This window comes from Antechinus flavipes, chromosome 3 (assembly GCF_016432865.1).
Source record: "Antechinus flavipes isolate AdamAnt ecotype Samford, QLD, Australia chromosome 3, AdamAnt_v2, whole genome shotgun sequence".
NCBI classification, from domain to species: domain Eukaryota; kingdom Metazoa; phylum Chordata; class Mammalia; order Dasyuromorphia; family Dasyuridae; genus Antechinus; species Antechinus flavipes.
The window spans coordinates 88,207,368-88,227,499 of NC_067400.1; the positions used below are offsets into that span (position 1 = coordinate 88,207,368).

The following is a 20,132-nucleotide window of genomic DNA, read 5'->3' on the forward strand; positions in this document are numbered from 1 at the left end:
TTACAAGTTATATGTTTACAGCATTGACAATTGCTGAACCTTTTATTCCAATTTTTCTCCTTCTTCCCCCCACCCCTTCCCCTAGATGGCAGGATGACCAGTAGATGTTAAATATATTAAAGTATAAATTAGATACACAATAAGTATACATGACCAAACTGTTATTTTGATGTACAAAAAGAATCGGACTCTGAAATATTGTACAATTAGCCTGTGAAGGAAATCAAAAATGCAGGTGGGCAAAAATATAGGGATTGGGAATTCAATGTAATGGTTCTTAGTCATTTCCTAGAGTTGTTTCGCTGGGTGTAGCTGGTTTAGTTCATCACTGCTCCATTGGAACTAATTTGGTTCATCTCATTGCTGGAGATGGCCAGGTCCATCAGAATTGATCATATAGTATTGTTGTTGAAGTATATAATGATCTCCTAGCCCAGTTCATTTCACTCAGCATCAGTTCGTGTAAGTCTCTTCAGGCCTTTCTGAAATCGTCCTGTTGGTCATTTCTTACCGAACAATAATACTCCATAATATTCATATACCATAATTTATTCAGCCATTCTCCAATTGATGGGCATCTACTCAGTTTCCAGTTTCTGGCCACTACAAAGAGGGCCACCACAAACATTTTTGTACATATTAGTCCCTTTTCCTCCTTTAAAATTTCTTTGGTATATAAGCCCAGTAGTAACACTACTGGATCAAAGAATATAGTTTGATAACTTTTTGAAAATAGTTCCAAATTGTTTTCCAGAATGGCTGGATGTATTTACAATTCCACCAACAATGTATTAGTGTCCCTGTTTTCCCATATCCCCTTCAACATTCCGCATTATCTTTCCCTGTCATTCTAGCAAGTCTGACAGGTAGTGGTCTTAATTTGCATTATTCTGATTAATAATGACTTGGAGCATCTTTTCATATGGCTAAAAATAGTTTCAATTTCTTTGTCTGAGAATTGTCTGTTCATATCATTTGACCATTTATCAATTGGAGAATGGCTTGATTTCTTATAAATTAGTGTCTATTCTCTATATATTTTGGAAATGAGTCCTTTTTCAGAACCTTTGACTAAAAATATTTTCCCAGTTTATTGCTTCCCTTCTAATCTTGTCTGCATTAGTTTTGTTTGTACAAAAACTTTTCAGTTTGATATAATCAAAATTTTCTATTTTGTGATCAATAATGATCTCTAGTTCTTCTTTGGTCATAAATTCCTTCCTTTTCCACAGGTCTGAGAGGTAAACTATCCTGTATTACTCTAATTTATTTATAATCTCATTCTTTATGTTTAGATCGTGAACCCATATTGACCTTATCTTGGTGTATGGTGTTAAGTGTAGGTCAATGCCTAGTTTCTGCCATACTAGTTTCCAATTTTCCCAGCAATTTTTGTCAAACAGTAAGTTCTTATCCCAAAAGCTGGGGTCTCTGGGTTTGTCAAACACTAGATTGCTATAGTTATTGACTGTTTTGTCCGTTGAACCTAATCTATTCCACTGATCAACTAATCTATTCTTTAGCCAATACCAAATGGTTTTGGTAACTGCTGCTTTATAATATAATTTTAGATCTGGTACAGCTAGGCCATCTTCATTTGATTTTTTTTTTCATTAATTCCCTTGAAATTCTTGACCTTTTGTTTTTCCATATGAACTTTGTTGTTATTTTTTCTAGGTCATTAAAATGGTTTTTTGGGAGTCTGATTGGTATAACGCTAAACAAATAGATTAGTTTAGGTAGTACTGTCATCTTTATTATATTTGCTCTCCCTATCCAAGAACATTTAATATTTTTCCAATTGGTTAGATCAGACTTAATTTGTATGAAAAGTGTTTTGTAGTTTTGCTCATAAAGTTTCTGATTTTTCCTTGGCAGATAGATTCCTAAGTATTTTATACTATCAGTAGTTACTTAAATGGAATTTCTCTTTGTAACTCTGACTGTTGGATTTTGTTAGTGACATATAAGAATGTTGATGATTTATGTGGGTTTATTTTTATCCTGAAACTTTGCTAAAGTTGTGGATTATTTCTAATAACTTTTTAGTAGAATCTCTGGGATTCTCTAAGTATACCATCATATCATCAGCAAAGAGTGGTAATTTGATTTCTTCATTGCCTGTTCTTATTCCTTTAATCTCTTTCTCGACTCTTATTGCCAAAGCTAGCATTTCTAATACAATATTGAATAGTAATGGTGATAGTGGGCAACCTTGTTTCACTCCTGATCTTATTGGGAATGGTTGCAGTTTTTCCCCATTACATATGATGCTTACTGATGGTTTTAAATAGATGCTGCTGATTATTTTAAGGAAAAGTCCATTTTTATTCCTATACCCTCAAGTGTTTTTAATAGGAATGGACGTTGGATTTTATCAAATGCTTTTTCTGCATCTATTGAGATGATCATACATTTTTTGTTAATTTTGTTAATAATATGGCCAATTATACTGATAGTTTTCCTAATATTAAACCAGCCCCGCATTCCTGGTATAAATCTTACTTGATCATGGTGTATTATCCTGGGGATGATTTTCTGTAGTCTTTTTGCTAATATCTTATTTAAGATTTTAGCATCAATATTTTAGCAATCAATAAGCAATATTTTAGCAATTGCAAAAACCTATATTTTTGGAGGTAGTCATCCATTTCACTTAGGTTATCAAATTTATTGGCATAAAGTTGGGCAAAGTAACTCCTTATTATTTCTCTAATTTCCTCTTCATTGATGGAAAATGCTCCCTTTTCATTTTTAAGACTACTAATTTGATTTTCCTCCCTCCTTTTTCTAATCAGATTTACCAAAGGCTTATCTATTTTATTGTTTTTTTCATAGAACCAACTCTTAGTTTTATTTATTAGTTCAATAGTTTTTTTTTTACTTTCAATATTATTAATTTCTCCTTTTAATTTTAGAATTTCAAATTTAGTATCTGATTGGGAATTTTAAATTTGGTCTTTTTCTAGCTTTTTTAGTTGCAAGCCCAATTTATTGATCTTCTCTTTCTCTATTTTATTCAAGTAAGCCTCTAGGGATATAAAATTTCCACTTATTACTGCTTTAGCTGCATTCCACAAATTTTGGTATGATGTCTCATCATTGTCATTATCTTGAATGAAATTATTAATTGTGTCTATAATTTGCTATTTCACCCAATCATTCTTTAAGATGAGATTGTTTAGTTTCCAATTACTTTTTAGTCTATTTACCCCTAACTTTTTATTGAATGTAGTTTTTATTGCATCATGATCTGAAAAGAAAACATTTACTATTTCTGCCTTCTTGCATTTAATTTTGTGGTCTTTATGTCCTAATATATGGTCAGTTTTTGAATAGGTTCCATGAACTGCTGAGAAGAAAGTATATTCCTTTCTGACTCCATTCAGTTTTCTCCAAAGATCTATCATACCTAATTTTTCTAATAGCATATTTACCTCTTTAATTTCTTTCTTATTTGTTTTGTGGTTTGATTTGTCTAATTCTGAGAGTGCAAGGTTGAGATCTCCCACTATTACAGTTTTGCTGTCTATTTCTTCTTGCAACTCTCTGAACTTATCCTTTAGGAAGTTAGATGCTGTATCACTTGGTGCATATATTTTTAGTATTGATATTGCTTCCTTGTCTATGCTATCCTTTAGCAAGATATAGTGCCCTTCCTTATCTCTTTTGATTAGATCAATTTTTGCATTTGCTTAATCTGAGATCAGGATGGCTACCCCGGCTTTTTTTACTTCACCCGAAGCATAATAGATTCTGCTCCAGTTTTTTACCTTTACTCTGTATGTATCTCCCTGCTTTAAATGTATTTCCTGAAAACAACATATTGTAGGGTTCTGACTTTTGATCCAGTCTGCTATCTGCCTCCACTTTATGGGAGAGTTCATCCCATTCACATTTATGGTTAAAATGACTAATTCTGTATTTCCTGCCATCTTGTTATCCCCAGATTATGTTTTTTTTTTTTTTTTTACTTGTCCCTCCTAACTTTCTTTCCCAGTTTTAAACTTATGTGCCCCACTTGTATGATTCTGCTCACCCTTTTTAGGATCCTTTCCTCCCCCACTTTGAATTCTTCCCCTTTCTTGTACCTTTCCCTTATTACTCTTTCCCCCCCCCCCTTTTCCTCTCCCCCTTTTTAATGAGGTGAGAGAGGATTTTCTGTAAAACAAGCATGTCAATTATTTTTTCTTTGAGTCAACTCTGATGAGAGTAAGATCCACACAATGTTCCTCCCCCTCTCTGAGTTTCCTCAGATATGATAAGTTTCCTTTGCCTCTTCATGGGATGTAGTTTCCCTCTTTTTATCCCTCCTTTCTCTCTTTTCTGACATTATCCCCTTTCCATTTCTACTTCCCTTTTTTATGTTATATCAGTAAAATCAAATTATACATGTAGTTTTTTTGTATATCCACAACAGAAATACAATTCCCAAGAGTTCCTTTTATCTTTTCTGCACCTCTTGAGTCCTATGGTTGGAGATCAAATTTTTTGTTTAGTTCTGGTTTTTTTCTTTAAAAACAAATGGAATTCATCTGTTAAATGTCCATCTTCTTCCCTGGAAGAAAATGCTCAGCTTAGCTGGGTAGTTTATTGGCTGCATTCCAATTTCTTTTGCCTTTCAGAATATCAGATTCCAGGCCCTTCGATCCTTTAATGTGGAGGCAGCCAGATCTTGGGTGATCCTTATTGTGGCACCTCAGTATTTAAATTGTTTTTTTCTGGCTGCTTGTAATATTTTTTCCTTAATCTGATAGTTATGAAATTTGGCCACAATATTCCTTGGAGTTTTTATTTTAGGGTCTTTTTCAGAAGGTGTTCGATGATTCTTTCAATGCCTATTTTACCTTCTGATTCTATTACCTCTGGACAGTTCTCTTTGATGATTTCTTGTTAAATAGTATCTAGGCTCTTTTTCTCATCATAATTTTCAGAAAGTCCAATAATCCTCAGATTATCTCTCCTAGACCTATTTTCTAGGTCTGTCGTTTTTCCAAGTAGATATTTCATGGTTTTTTCCAATTTATCATTTTTTTTTTGTTTTGTTTTGCTTTACTGATTCTTGCTGTCTCAATGAATCATTAGTGTCTATTTGTTCAGTTCTGATTTTTAATGAATTATTTTCTTCATTAGCTTTTTTTTACTTCTTTTTGTATATGTCCAATTGAGTTTTTAAATGAATTATTTTGCTGTATGGAATTTTTTTCCATTTCACTAAATTGGTTTTTTTTTTTTAGTGAATTATTTTCTTTTTCCAATTCACAGATCCTACATTCTTGTGAGTTCTTTGTTTTTTCCAATTCACAAATCTTACTTTCTTGTTCACAAATCTTACTTTCCAAAGATTTTTTTACTTTTTCCAATTCAGAAATTCTGTTTCTCTACACTTCCTGGATATTTTTTACCTTTTCCAATTCATATTTCAAAGCTTCTCTTTCCTTTCCCCATTTTTTTCTAACTCTCTTTTGAGACTTTTAATGGTCTCTTCTATGAGAGCGTTATGTAAAAGGGGACAGGTAACATTCCCCTTTGGGGTATTGTCTGGTGACTATTTGCTATTAGTCTCTTCGGGTTGTAGACCTGCTTTTTTTCTGTTTAGAAGCTATCGATTATCCTTTTTATTTTTTTACTCATTTTTTAAAGCCTTTAGGGTATGCCTTCAGGGCAAGGGTTACCCACTTCTTCTGTGGAGCAGGGAGAGATGTAAACCAGCTTCTGGCTCCCAGGTATGCGAGTGCTCTGAGTGAAATTTTCCCCTTCCCCCAACAGGAGGTGATTTAGCACGGCAGATCTACGGAAGTGACCAGTGTGTGGTTTAGCAACTGCCCTAAGGCTAGAGACTAAGTGGTGAAAGTGTCACTGCCCCAGGCCAGAGCCCCTTGTGGGGCTGTGGGTATTAGCAGCTGACCAGCAAACAGCCCTGCTCTGACTGAAAGTCTCTACCCAGAAGCAAATCGCCCTGGGAAAGCTCTATTGCCCCAAGCTGAGCCCCCCACTGTGCAGATTAGAGGCTGCCCTGGGCTGTGCACCCCTGCCTGTGCAGGTTCCCAACTGCCCCAAGGAAAAGCCCCATACTGGAGGCTGGGGCTGTGAGCTTGTGCTGTGATCTGTCTCTCACTTTGGTTTGGGGCTCCACTTAGTCTGCCTCTAGTTCTCTCCCTGCCTGCGCTGATCTTTTCCCACCCCAAGGAGGAATCTTTTCTGGTGAGATTCCAGATTATTTTCAGCTGGTGAGTTGTACTTCTAATCTTTATGAGTTGTAGAAGTCAAGCGCAACTTTTGAGGCTGATTATAATATTGTTAGTGAGGGTAAGAGAGGAGCTTAGAAAGTTGCATGTGCCTTCTCCACCATCTTGGCTCTGCCCCTCTATAATAGATGTTTAATAAATACTTGTCTATTAATAAAGTATATAGATGTTATATCTTTTTTGAGTCATACTGGTATTTTTTTATTCTGTGTTATTCCTATTTTATTAGATATTTTGTTGAATTTTTGGCTTGTGTATTTATTGTTTCACTCAGAATTTTTTTCTTTCTTTTCCTAGTCATTCACATTCTGTGCCCTGTGGCATGTGTTGGTAAGCATATTCATAAAGACAGACAACAGGACTGTTTCAGCATTCTAGCATTAAGGAATAGAAGGTTCACCAGCTGAGAATCCCACCTTAATGATGTTGATTATTACAGGACTTGGCCATCTGAGTTTTTATCCCCTCTCCTTAGACCTTTCATAGTGAGTACATTATTTAATTTATCACATCTCTCCTCCCCCAATTAGAAATGCTTCAAAAAAGCATTCAAACAGTATGCCCATCTATCCCCTTTTACCTCTCCAATTTTCTTTCAAGAAATAGCTCTTGTAATTTCTTCTAACATGGGGGGGACAGGTAGACATGTTTTCAGGGTTGAGGCTGTGCAGTAACTGACAGCTCCCTTCCTTAGAGATATGCCTGACCATTTAAGTCAGAAAATGTACTTATGATTTTGGCATGGGATTCAGTGATTTGAAACAAATGCTCTGAATATTAGAATTTTCCAGGTATTGTGTCATAAAGATGTTGCCTTATCAAAGATTGTGAATTTAACTGAAAGTGTTCTATAGTTGACATCTAATTGCTTTGAAAGTAGGAAAAGATTGAAAGTTTAACATGTTTGAGGATAAATATTAATCTGCTCTCTTGATGGGCATTCACTGGCTATATTTTTAAAAATGAGCAAAATTAAAAGTAGCTGTGAAGAACTTTATTAAACAATTTCCTAATAATATCAGGAAAAAGACAATGTTGCTGAAGGGTTGCAGTCCTAAGTACTAGAATAGACACATTTAAATAATTAGGAAGCTTTGCTTGAATGATAACCCCATTTTCTATAACAATATAAATCACTAATTAATCCTGTTAATTTCTTAAATTTAACATCACAGACACAGATAGTAGAACACTAAAATCAATATATAGCAATTAGATTGATTAAGTTGTTAGAATTTAATATTCAGATACCACAACAAAATCCTGATCTTTCTTCAAAAAGAAAAACCATTATGTGTATTAGATTCTTTCTTTCCCCAACCATACTTACAAGTCAGGATTAACAGTGACTGCCCTGTGAGAAAACAAATAGAAGTTAAATTCAGAAGATCAGGATTCAAATGTTGGTCCTGTCACTTCTTATTTGTGTGGTTTGGGAAGTCATTTAATTTCTCTGATCCTCCATTTTTTCCTTGCCTAAAATTCAGAGTTTGGACCAGATGACCTTTAGGGTTTCTTTTGTTTCTAAATTTATGATCTGATGATCTTCAAAACCCCACAAAACCCCACCACCACTGATCACACTCTGCAGAGTTAGCTCTGTCCCACTCTCACACCCAGCTCCAGCAGCCCTTCCTGTCCACACATATCATTTGGAAAGAGAAATTCCAGTGGAGAGCTAAACATATGGGTCACGGATCCATTGGGGATTATAACTGCCTTCTTCATTACTTAACCAGACCACTCTTCCCTCTGTTACTCCCAGATTTGGCCTTCTCACCAAGAGTGAGTGTTTTCTCATGGATTTGGGAAATAGATCTTGCTTTGGCCTGATGAGCTAAAAGGCCTTTGCCATCCCTGGCTCTTAGGACGATTTGTCACAAAACGCCTCCAATTCACTTCACAGGATGCTTCCTCTGGTTTCATAAATGCAACATGACAAGTGACAAATGTGCTGTAAGATAACAAGGCCCTTGGATGGAAACACATGTGGAAATGAATGAGTGCCCTGCGGAGATTCGGTGCACTACCAGCATCAATTCTAGGCCATCATGGAAGGGCTTAGGAACTCAGAATCCTCCTCCTACGAATCTTAAAGGGAAAGTTACGCCATGCTTTGGCATGAACGTGTTGGATGCACCTTCTCACTTCTGTACAATGTTCCTGATTGAAAACATCAACTGCTAGACAAGTACCATAATTCAGTCATAAGCAATGAAGTCATTTAAGCATTTCACGAAAAATGCAACAGCCTTCCTCTGTGTGATGAGCATTGTAATTTACCTTGGGACAGATTCCTAGTCTAGAGTAGCAAATTAATTTATAGCTTTTGGAATAATTCAAATAAACCTAGGTCAACATTTATCAATCACCTATTGTGTCCCAGCCAATATACTAGATACTGGAGATAAAGAGACAAAAATGAAATACTCCCTATCCTTGAGGAGTTTATCATCAACAGGGGAAACACATATATACAGAGAAGACGAATAATTTGATAGGGAGATGGTAATAGGAATAAAGGAAATCAGGAAAGGTTTCATTAAGGAGAAGGAGTGTGTACCAAGGAAGGCAGAGATTCTACAAGGTAGAAGAGTGCACTCTAAACATGGGAACAGGTTGAGCAAAGACCCTGAAGGCAAGAGACAGAAGGCTGAATTCAGGAGATATGTGTATTCCCATTTGCCAGGAATATATTATGTGTGAAAGGCACTGTACTAGGTGCTGGGAATACAGTGACAAAAATGAAAAAAAGCCTGTACATGAGAAGTTTAAATTCCTTTGGAGAAATGTGTGGGTGTGTGAGTTTATTCATATAAATATAAAGTATAAATATACACACACATATATACATATAATATGATGTGTGTATATGTTTAGTTATGTATATATGCATGTAAATGTATGTTATGCATGCATATTATATTGTGAATATATACAAATTAATGTATACATATATATGTATGTATGTGTATGTAGGGATAAGTCTGGAAAGATGAGAGCTAAATTGTGGAAGGTTTAAACTGTCCACCTAAAGATTACAGAACAGCAGAATGGTACATCAGACCAATGTCTAAGGAGTATTATTTTGTCAGCTGTGTGGAATATGAATTGAAGGGGGACAGACTAGAAGCAGGAGACCAATTAAGAGAATATTGAATTCCACCTACCCTGGTATGTAGTCTTAATCTGCTTGTAAACTGTTTCTAAAAATTACAATGCGGTATTTGAATTGTATTGCTTTCTAATGGTAAAAAAAAAAAAATTAAAACTTAATGTGTTACTCATTCAATCATGATTAAAATGTGATGTCTTTGAAACTGTGTGTATATGATTTTAATTATAATAGAATCTCATCATAACACATCTTGTCAAATGCATGTCTGGGTATCGGAGGCAAAATCATACCCATCAACTCATAACTACATATATTAAAGCCTGAAATAAAAAGAAATCATAAAAAGAGGTTCTTGTAAAGGACCAGGTGGGAAGTGATGAGGACCTGAACAAGGATAGTAGATTAGTAGCACTGAAAGTAGAGGGAAGGAGATAAAGTCATGACATTTTAAAGAAGTAGAACCAGTGAATTGGGCATAAGAGAATAAAACAAGATGCTGAAAACCTGGATGACTATAAGAAGTGCTTACAAACTGGCACAAACTGAAAATTTGAAGAAGGAAGATGAGAAAAGTAGCATGGTATTATTGAATAGACTCTGACCTGGGAGATGGAGGGAGAGAGAAATAAACCTTAGGAAGTGAGAAGTAAATAATAACTGGTTGGAGTGAAGTTGTTTCATGATGATTGGGCTGGTCCTTGAGAGAGAGAAGGAGGCTGCCTGAGGCATAAAAGGCCCAGTCTATTGGGATTTGGGATCAGAAGTTTTAGCAGAATTTTCACTATCTTATGAAAATGATCTTTCACACATAAAATGGTTGGTGAATGCAGTGGGGATGGGCCTTAATAGTTTTATCTGAAGTGATATATATTTTTAACTTTATCTTTCGTCTCCAGTAGAGTAACTCTGTTTACAATCCACATGTCTCAACCCTAAATCACTGGATTGGCTTCATTTGGACTTAGCCCAGAATATTTGATGTGGTCAGTAGGGACTGTTTGCAGTGACTTCATAGCGAAATTCATTATTGATGCTGGGAGAGGATATTATGGAGAAAATGGAGCCTCAAGAGTAGAATTAATGGAATTATTGCTTTTCATAACATAGGGGAGGTAAAGTTATCTTGTTTATAATCATGGAGAGCAGGAGTTTACCTTTAAGAAAGAAGATCTTTTAGCTGACTTGAAGGTAATAATTGATTTCCTAAATGAATGTGAATAGTCCTCAATTAACCTCCATAGAAGAAGGCAGTAGATTCTAAGTTGAGGTATCTTGAAAGAAACAAAACTTTATCCTTTAATAGGGAACCTCAGGAAAAAGGTGGTTTTGATTTGGAGGCTGGAGTAACATTGAAGGCAGGGTAGTTCAGAGTAAATTCTAGTATTAACTTAATCCTTAGGACAAATATATATAAGAGACCAAGAACTCTTAAGAATCTTAACCCAAATGATGGACCTTATAAGGAGGATAAGTGATATGAAAATGCTGTCTGCCTTTAGAAAATAACTGATGGTGTCTGAATACTGACTGAAGCATACCACATTTTTCTTCCCTCCTTCCTCCCTTCTCTCTCTCTCTCTCTCTCTCTCTCTCTCTCTCTCTCTCTCTCTCTTTCTGTCTGTATCTCTCTTTCCTCAATATTTTTGTTTGGGTCTTCTTCCACAAAATGACTAATGTGGAACTGCTTTACATAATTACACATTTATAACCTATATGCGATTGCTTACCATTTAGGGAAAGGAGAGGGGTGGGAGAAAAGGATGAAATTCAAAACTCAAAACTTAAAAAAAAAACAATAAATATTACAAATTGTTTTACATGTAATTGGGGGAAATAAAATATTCTAAAAGAACTATCATCTACTATGGATTTAATATTCACAGTGTTATTTTTAATTATCATGATTGTTTTTACATTTAGAGACCTAGTGTGAATTGCTCTGCCATGTGTCAGGCACTGTGCTAAGAACTAGGGATATAATTAATAAAAAACAAAGACAATCCTTGTCCTTAATAAGCTTATAATCCAAAAGGGAAATACTATACACAAAATGAGGCAGGAAAGGCAGGGGAAGAGGTTAAGGGATGGGGGAGACAGGACACACTAGAGGAATATCTTATTCTGTGGAGTTGAAACCAGATAAAGCAATAGATGCAAAATGGAGGAATCCGAGAATCCAGTTTTTGCCCTCTATAAAGGAAGGCATTGGGAGGAGTTTGAAACTCTGCCTTCCAAATAGAGGGGAAAAGAGATTAAGCCAATCTAGCAGCAAGAAATTGAGTTTAGAATTGTTGGGTTTATCACGAAAGGAGCATCTTGTTCAGTGGGATTCAAAGCAGGCAAAGCAACAGATGCAAAATGAAGTAATCCCCCTGTGTGGCCTATACTTTTTGAATTATCAGCCCAATCTACATGAGCAAATCCTACCTGCAGTACAATATACCAGGAAATGGTTCTGAAAAGAGGAAATCATAAATGTAGAAGAATCAAGTGATAATAGCAGCATGAAATCCAAGAGAGGGGAAAATATCCAGGAGGAAAGAGTGGTTGACAGTGTTAAAAGCTGCAGGAGCTCAAGTAATTTGAGGACTGAGAAAGGCGATTAGATTTAGCAATTAACAGATCTCTGGTTACCTTGGAGACAGTAGTTTCAGTTGAGTAGGGAGGTCAGAAGCTAGGTTGAAAGGGTGTTGAGAAGTGAAGAAATGGAGATGATCCTTTCTAAAAGCATGGCTGTGAAAGGGAGAAAAGATATAGGGTAATAATTTGAGAAGAAAGTAGGGTCAAGTGAGAGAATTTTAAGGATGGGGGAGGCTCAGGCATGTTTATAGGTGGCAGTGAAGGAGCCACTGGATAAGGAGTGATTGAAGATGAGAGGAAAGCAGGGGAGAATTGAGTGGGTAAGCTTGTGGAGTGGATTGGAAGGAATGAGTTCAAGTGCACAAGTAGAGGGGTTGGGCTTGTCAAGAAGAGGAGCTACCTCTTCAACAAGAGGATTTCCACTAGGAGTTTTTGCTGTGAATGGTAAAAGAGGTACAGGAGAATAGTTTTGGGATGGCTGAATCAAGTGAAGACTTCTTATGGATGGATAATAATAATAATGACAAGTCCCTAAAAAATGTGATTCTGGTATATTTTGGAGGCTCTGCCTTAGGAAATGTTTCAAAGTCTCCAAATACAGTCTCCCCCCCCTCTCCCCAACACTTCCACAGAAATACTTATGGGCTTATTTGGGTTGTAAATGCAGGACTGGGAGCTTCATAATTAAATGAAGGTCTGTGTGAAATATCTCTGCATCCAGTCTGTATAGTTACACTCTCCAGAGAAGAGGTATCATAAACACCCACATGGAGATGTGCATTGAGAAAGGGAGCCCCAGGCACAATCTTGCTCTGAAAGCAGATCGAATCAGCAACACATGTAGGAGTGTGTGTTTAATGAAGTGGGTGGAGAACAAGACCAAGGATGACTCTGTGTCAAGTGCAAAACGTCTTCATAGAAAGCTGAACATACACAGTTTCCACTAGAGCATGCAAGTCGCTCACAGATGTTGTTTGGCAGCTCTGCACCTGGCTCTGAAGGAAAAAAAAATACTAATTGGCTCCAAGGTATGGTCACCTGATTGGCTGAGTTGCCAAGAAAAAAATTAAATTCATTAGTGGGACTGGCAGCTTCGCAGTTCAACATGTACATAGGACACCTTATTAGTAGTGTACGATTATGTACCTTGGGCTGGGTAAATATGGATATCTTAAATCAGATCAAAACTTTCAGAGAGTTTTGATGTTCTCAATAAGGCAGATATTACATGTAATGAATTAAAATGAATAGAAGACTTCTCAGTGGTGAAATGGAATTGAGGCTTGTGCACAGAACTGGAAAGCAGAAATAGAAACTTCTAATTCTGATGTTGTGCAATTATGTTACAGAGAGAAACTTACACTGTTCCCTCTTTGCCAAACAGAGAGCGTAGAGACACAGATGCTCCTAATAACTGTATCCAGGTATCACAAAAGATCCTGGATATAGAGATGAAAATCATTTGGCAGAGGTAAAGTTCTGGACTGGATAGTGATACCTTATATAATAAGAGACAATGTGGCTTAGTGGATACAAAGTGTGAGTCAGGAAGACCTCTGACATATACTGAACCTCTTGGTTCCCCAGATACTAAATTGCAGAGAAAGTATCAATCTGCACCAATAAAAAGAAGCCTCTTACTCTGATGGAAACAGTTTCTGGCAAATACCTGCATATGTCTTGAATGAAAAGTGAAAGAGTGATCAAGGATTTAATAATTCCTTAGTATGTACCCAACACTTTTGAGTAAAGGCAGCTGAACACTGTTCTTGAGATGGTTGTATACAGGCTTGGAGATAGCCTTATTTGTCTAAAAGGTTTGAAGACTTTGGATTCTTTGATCAGAGCTGAATAGGGAGAGGGAAAGAACTCCCTGATAATTATTTTAGTGCTTTGTGGGGAATATGATGCCAGCAGGAGAACAAACCGGAGTCTAGCTTGTCTTACTGACATGAGAAGTCCTGAGTAACTAGGTGGGGTTGGCCAAGAAAAACTGAAGTATTGATGGAATTACTCCTTGTGGCAAGCAGGGAAGGACACTGATGGGGATCAGTTTAACCTTATAGTTCCACCATGCTATGTCCAGCCAGAAATCCTAATTATGTCAAATTAAATCTCCTCCATAAATCTGTCCATGGCTCTTACCATCTTTCCTGAATACCTTTTGGGATCATAGCATGCTGCAGCTTCATGGTGTCTTTTCCCTCCCTCCTTCTCTTTGCTATATGTTGTCTCTCTTCCCATCACCCCACCATGTCTCTATTCTTTCTCTTTCTTACACTAAGTCTTTTAGAGTGCAAAATCCCTTTTAGGATTTAGCCTGGGGTATTCCCTATCTCCTAATTAATTGTGAGTTCCGAACTTGCCTTTTCTATCATTAATTGTTAAAACCTCTTTCCTTGGCAACTATATACTCTCCCAACTCTTATTTCATATTTACCATTCCTGGTGTTATTTTTTCACATGACCAACATTTGGTGCTTAGAACCCCAACATTTGGTGCTTACATCCATCTTATCACTTAGTACTAAATCCCAAAAACATTATTTGGAACTAAAAAGTGTTCTCCTAAATCACATCAAGAGGGACAGTGCAGAATTGAGGTGAAACATTAACTACTCAGTAGTTTCACAAAGTAGTTTCCTATTCCATTTTTGATGACAATCTCCTGGGAAACTGTTATAGCAGTTATAAGTTAGAAATTGTTTGTTATGTCCATATGTACAGTTAATATTCTGTGTAGTTTTTTGTGTATAAGAAATAGATTCAAAAATTGAAGGAAGCTCTTTGAGGTCAGCTCTGATGGTTTGGTTTGGATTTTTTTCTGTGTCCTCTCACCCCTTCCAAGATATAGTCAAAGGCTAGATTTCTTTCTTAAGGACCATGCTTTATCATCCTGACTCTCACTGATTGTCCAACAATAGGTCCCAGATCAAGCCACGAGAATTGGTTATTTTGGGGGGGGTCCTGATTGACTCAGAGTGAATGTAAATAACAACTGTTTCAGAAACTCTGAGGATCTTCCCCTCACAGGTTGGATGTTTTTTTGACTAGATAAGACAGGCCATTCTTTGTTTTAATTCTTACCTAATCTTAATCATTAGATGGGTTGCCTCAGTCAAACTGAGACATGTTAAATACCTTAGCTTAAAAAGGCCAAAGTCTCCCATTGCATTCAGGGCTGTCTCTAATCATCCTGATCTGTACCTGATCATTGGACCCAGCTGGCTCTGGAGGGGAAAGTGAGGCAGGTACAGCCCTTCCTCACTTCCCCAATGTCATGGTCCTCTTCAAGAACAAAGGACAAACAACAACAACAACACATCCTGGCAAAACCATCTCAGTAGAAGCACTAAACCAGGTTGAAGGTAAACTAATAGGTTTTATACTTGTCTGTGAGTTACAAGGATGTCTAGCCAAGCATGTGAAGACTTTCCCCATGGAATAGTTGGTTGGGAACACTTCGTTCAAACAGGCCATGAAGTTGGTGGAAGAAGCATCACTTCCCCGATGTCTGCTTCTCTTTGAGAAGGAAGGACAAAAGGAAGAAGAAGAAACAAATACCTGGAATTCACATTATATTTTGAGTACCTTTCTCCTTCTTCTTTGGAGAAATATTAGGCTTGAGTCACAAACTAAAGTAAAAGAAAATGTTCCTTGGGACAGGAATGATGAGGCAGGAGATATAATGAGCCAAATTGTGTAAGGAAAGGAAACCTTACCGTCTTCATTAGATGATGAGCTCTCCCAGGACTGAACCAGGTCAGGATCTTGTATAAGAGGTTCAGAGTTGAAAGAGACTTCTCAGGGGGAGGAAGTAGATGTTAGATCAGTAGAATCGAGATAACACACTGGAATCCTGAGGCCATCTACCACGGCCACTCCTAATATAGGCTTTTGTGCCCTCTCTGAAAAGGAAAGGAGAGAAAAAGAAGAAAAATCTCATAGCATTCGACTTAAGGGAAAGGTAAGTGAGAACTGTCGTTTATTTCTTCATTTAAATCAGAAAGTTGGAGTGGATGTCAGTAAAGCTGAACGCTAAAAATCTTTAAACCTCTTGGTTGATTAATTTGTCCCCTACAGCCAATTTATACTAGAGTAATTCCCATTGACAACAGCGAGAGAAATCCTAAACAACTGTAGCCTGCCCCACTGTTGAACTCTGCTAACTAGGTACTCATGACTCTAAACAGATCTGTTCATTTTCAACCAAAGACAACTCTGCTGGACAGATTTTTCTTTCTCTCACAGGGGCAACTGTCAGGCCATGAGCAGAAATACCCTGAGCCTCTTGATACCATTAAGTGGAGGATGCAGGACTGTTTGCTGACACCAGGCTTTACCCAGAATCCTCTGGGAGACAGCTTTAATAAACTAACATCATTACTGTTCTACAATGATTCAACCCTGGGAGCTCTTCTTTAAGCACTCATGTACTATTAAAAAGTGTGTGTGTTTGTGTGTGTGTGTGTGTGTGTGTGGAACAGCCAAAGCCCATATCCAAATCAACTAGGTTTGCATTTCCACGCTGAGCACTCACAGGAAATAGTAGTTCTGGGTATATGCAGAAAAGCAAATAAAAATAACTCTACCCATTGCTGGAGTTCACACATTTTTCATCTGATTTTTCCCCCTTTGTTAAATTTCTTTAAATTCACCATCCCACACATTGTACCTATTCTTGCTGTACTACGGCAATGTGTACACAATTATGTCGGTACAGAAAATTGATGTTCCATACACAAATCTCACTGACAGATGAAAATACAATGCTTCCGCTGTGGGTCTCTGTGTTTTTATTTATTTATTTATTTTTATACACAGAACTGCTATGGAAAATATTCATCCCCTGACAACAATGACAAAAAAAAAAAAAAATCTCTGCTTCCATTTTATGGCAGATATAACCTTTATGCTGTGTTAGGCAAACATGGTGTCAAACCTCTTTTCTATGTCAATCTCAATGCAAATTAAATAATGGGGGGGCCTGATGAAAAAATAAAACCCAGGTCAGTGCAGAATTACATGGTCCTTTGTCAATTTTTCCCCCTGTTGGGGTTAGACAATACCATTGAGATGATGATACCAATTTTGTGGACTTTTTTCCTTGATGGGATGGAGGAAGAAGAGGCAGAGGAGGAGGGAGGGAAAGCACAGAGGCTATTCTGCACATCAATCCTAGCTCCCCTATTGGGAAAAGTAGGGGATTGTGAGGCAGTCTTATTCCTTAGCCCGACTAACTAGGGGAGACTAGCATTCTTAGAGGAGTGGGGACATTTGGATGGTGTCAGCATTTCTGTGGTCAACATCTATGTTTAGAGTTCTTTAAGGTTAAAATCGCCAAGGGCCAAAACTGCACAGGAAAGGTGCTGGAGGCAAAGAAAGAAATAAACAAACTAGAGCATTTATACACCCTTTCAAGGGGTACTTCAGTAACAGACTGAAGAGCTGAAAAGTAAATTTAAACTATTGTTTCTCTTCCCTTTCTTTCTTTCTTTCTTTTTTTTTAAATCCCCTGGCATTTTTAAAAGAGGCAATATTCTCTGATGAATATCTGACACTTTTTTTTAAAATAACTTTTTATTGACAGAACCTATGCCTGAGTAATTTTTTTTTTACAACATTATCCCTTGCAATCACTTCTGTTCTGACTTTTCCCCTCCCTCCCTTCACACCTTCCTTCAGATGGCAAGCAGTCCTATACATATTGAATATGTCAACGTATATCCTAGATACAATATATGGGTGCAGAACCAAAGTTCTCTTGTTGCACAGGGAGAATTGGATTCAGAAGGTAAAAAATAACCTGGGAAGAAAAACAAAAATGCAAACAGTTTACATTCATTTCCCAGTGTTCTTTCTTTGGGTGTAGCTGCTTCTGTACATCCTTGATCAATTGAAACTGAATTAGATCTTCTCTTTGTCGAAGAAATCTACTTCCATCAGAATACATCCTCATACAGTGTCGTTGTTGAAGTATATAATGATCTCCTGGTTCTGCTCATTTCACTCAGCATCAGTTCATGTAAGTCTCTCCAAGCCTCTCTGCATACATCCTGCTGGTCATTCCTTACAGAACAATAATATTCCATAACATTCATATACCACAATTTATTCAGCCATTCTCCAATTGATGGGCATCCATTCATTTTCCAGTTTTTAGCCACTACAAACAGGGCTGCCACAAACATTTTGGCACATACAGGTCCCTTTCCCTTCTTTAGTATCTCTTTAGGGTATAAGCCCAGTAGAAACACTGCTGGATCAAAGGGTATGCACAGTTTGATAACTTTTTGAGCATAGTTCCAAATCGCTCTCCAGAATGGCTGGATGTGTTCACAATTCCACCAACAATGTATCAGTGTCCCTGTTTTCCCACATCCCCTCCAACATTCCACATTATCTTTCCCTGTCATTCTAGCCAATCTAACAGTTGTGTAGTGGTACCTCAGAGTTATCTTAATTTGCATTTCTCTGAATATCTGATTGTCTTAAACAGTTCAACATCTGGGCAAATCCACGTGTAGTTTAATACTTTAAGGTCTGAAATTAGGAATCAGAAATATTTGTTTACCATAGCACTGTACTAGATATTTAGGGAAGTTGTAGAATCATACATTTAGGACTGGAAAGGAAATTAGAGGTTATTTAATTCAACACCCTCATTTTACAGATGAGGAAACTGAGTCTGGGTCTACCCAAAGTCATACAAATGGTGGATTCAAGAGAGATATAATAATTCCAGATCACGGTCCCAGTTCTGAGTTCACCACTAAGTTGAGGACATGTGATTATAAAGGTATTATTGTTCTCTTGTTTCAATCATATCCAAATCTTCATGGCCCCATTTACAGTTTTCTTGACAAAGATATTGGAATGCTTTGCCATTTTCCTCTCATTCATTTTATAAATGAGAACATTGAGGTAAACAGGGTTAAGTGACTTATCCAGGGTCACACAAACAAGAAGTATGTAAAGCTAGATTTGAACTCAGGAACATGAGCCTTCCTGACTCCAGATCCAGTGCTCTATCCATTGGGCCACCTAGATGCTCTAATTACAAAGGTATCTTATAAATTATAAATTCCTGGAAAGTTACACTTAAGTTGACTTTTAAAAATCTATTCTTTTTACAATGTGTTAGGGGAGATAAGTATTTAAAGTAAGGGAACTCTGCTGTGAATCATTTTTAAGCAAATAATTGCCCCTCTCAATATGCCTTTCTTATAAATTCGTATTTTCATATTTTGAATTTGCTTAAACCACATGATATGCAAAGATGAAAAACACAGGAGCATTTATATAAAACATCTAAAACGATATAAAACTACAATTCAAACAGAATATACAAGTACTGGAAAGCTGGAGAACTTTCGCTGTTAAATGGAAAAAGAGGTTAACTTAGATCATGACCTGGTTATTAATGACCATACCATTAAAAAAAAAAATTTAGCAGAGAGAGAACTCAATTGGGTACTTGATATAGCTATGGCTGGAAAGGGAATGCTTAACTGAATACAGGATAGAGATGATACAAAAATTAAAAGATATTATTAATGATCATACCATTGAAAGAAAAAATTAGCAGAGAGAGAACCCAATTGGGTACCTGATATAGCTATGACTAGGGAGAAAATGCTTAACTAAATACAGGATAGAGATGATACAAAAGATTAAAAGATAATTTTTGATTAAAGGGAATTGAAAAGCTTTTGTTCAAACAAAATGTAATGAGGATTAGAAGGGAAACAATCAACTGGGGAAAAAAATCTTTATTATAAAAAATAATGGGTAATTTCTAGTAAAAATGGTCTTCACTTGTTTTTTCTACTTCTTTTTTTTTTTCATTCATTCCTTAACCCTCTGCAGTCTGGATTCTGATCTCATCAGTCAACTGAACTGAAATTGGTCTTTCTGAAGTTAGCAATACTCTCTCTTGATGATTATAGCCAATAGTCTTTTCCCAGTTTGCATCTGTTATGAGCCAGAACTTGAAGCAAGGTGCTAAATCACTGGAATTGATAGAGACAATCCTTATGTACTTGGTTCACACCTTTAGAGTTCACACATTAGAGTTCACACGTATAGAGAGAATATATAAACTAGGAGCTTCAATGAGGATTGACGTCAGGAGATTCACAAGTCAGAATACCACAAGCCCACTCTCAGAAATCAGAATCTTTACT

At 36.7% G+C, this 20,132-nt stretch overlaps 1 long non-coding RNA gene across 1 annotated transcript in view; it reads right to left on the minus strand.

Moving 5' to 3' along the window:
* Window positions 1–15,850, minus strand: part of LOC127553264 (uncharacterized) — a 71,241-nt gene extending 55,391 nt beyond the window's left edge. The window contains exon 1 of the long non-coding RNA XR_007951710.1: window positions 15,669–15,850. This is a non-coding gene — a long non-coding RNA (uncharacterized LOC127553264). The remainder of the gene's footprint in view (window positions 1–15,668) is intronic.
* Window positions 15,851–20,132: the final 4,282 nt, after the last annotated feature.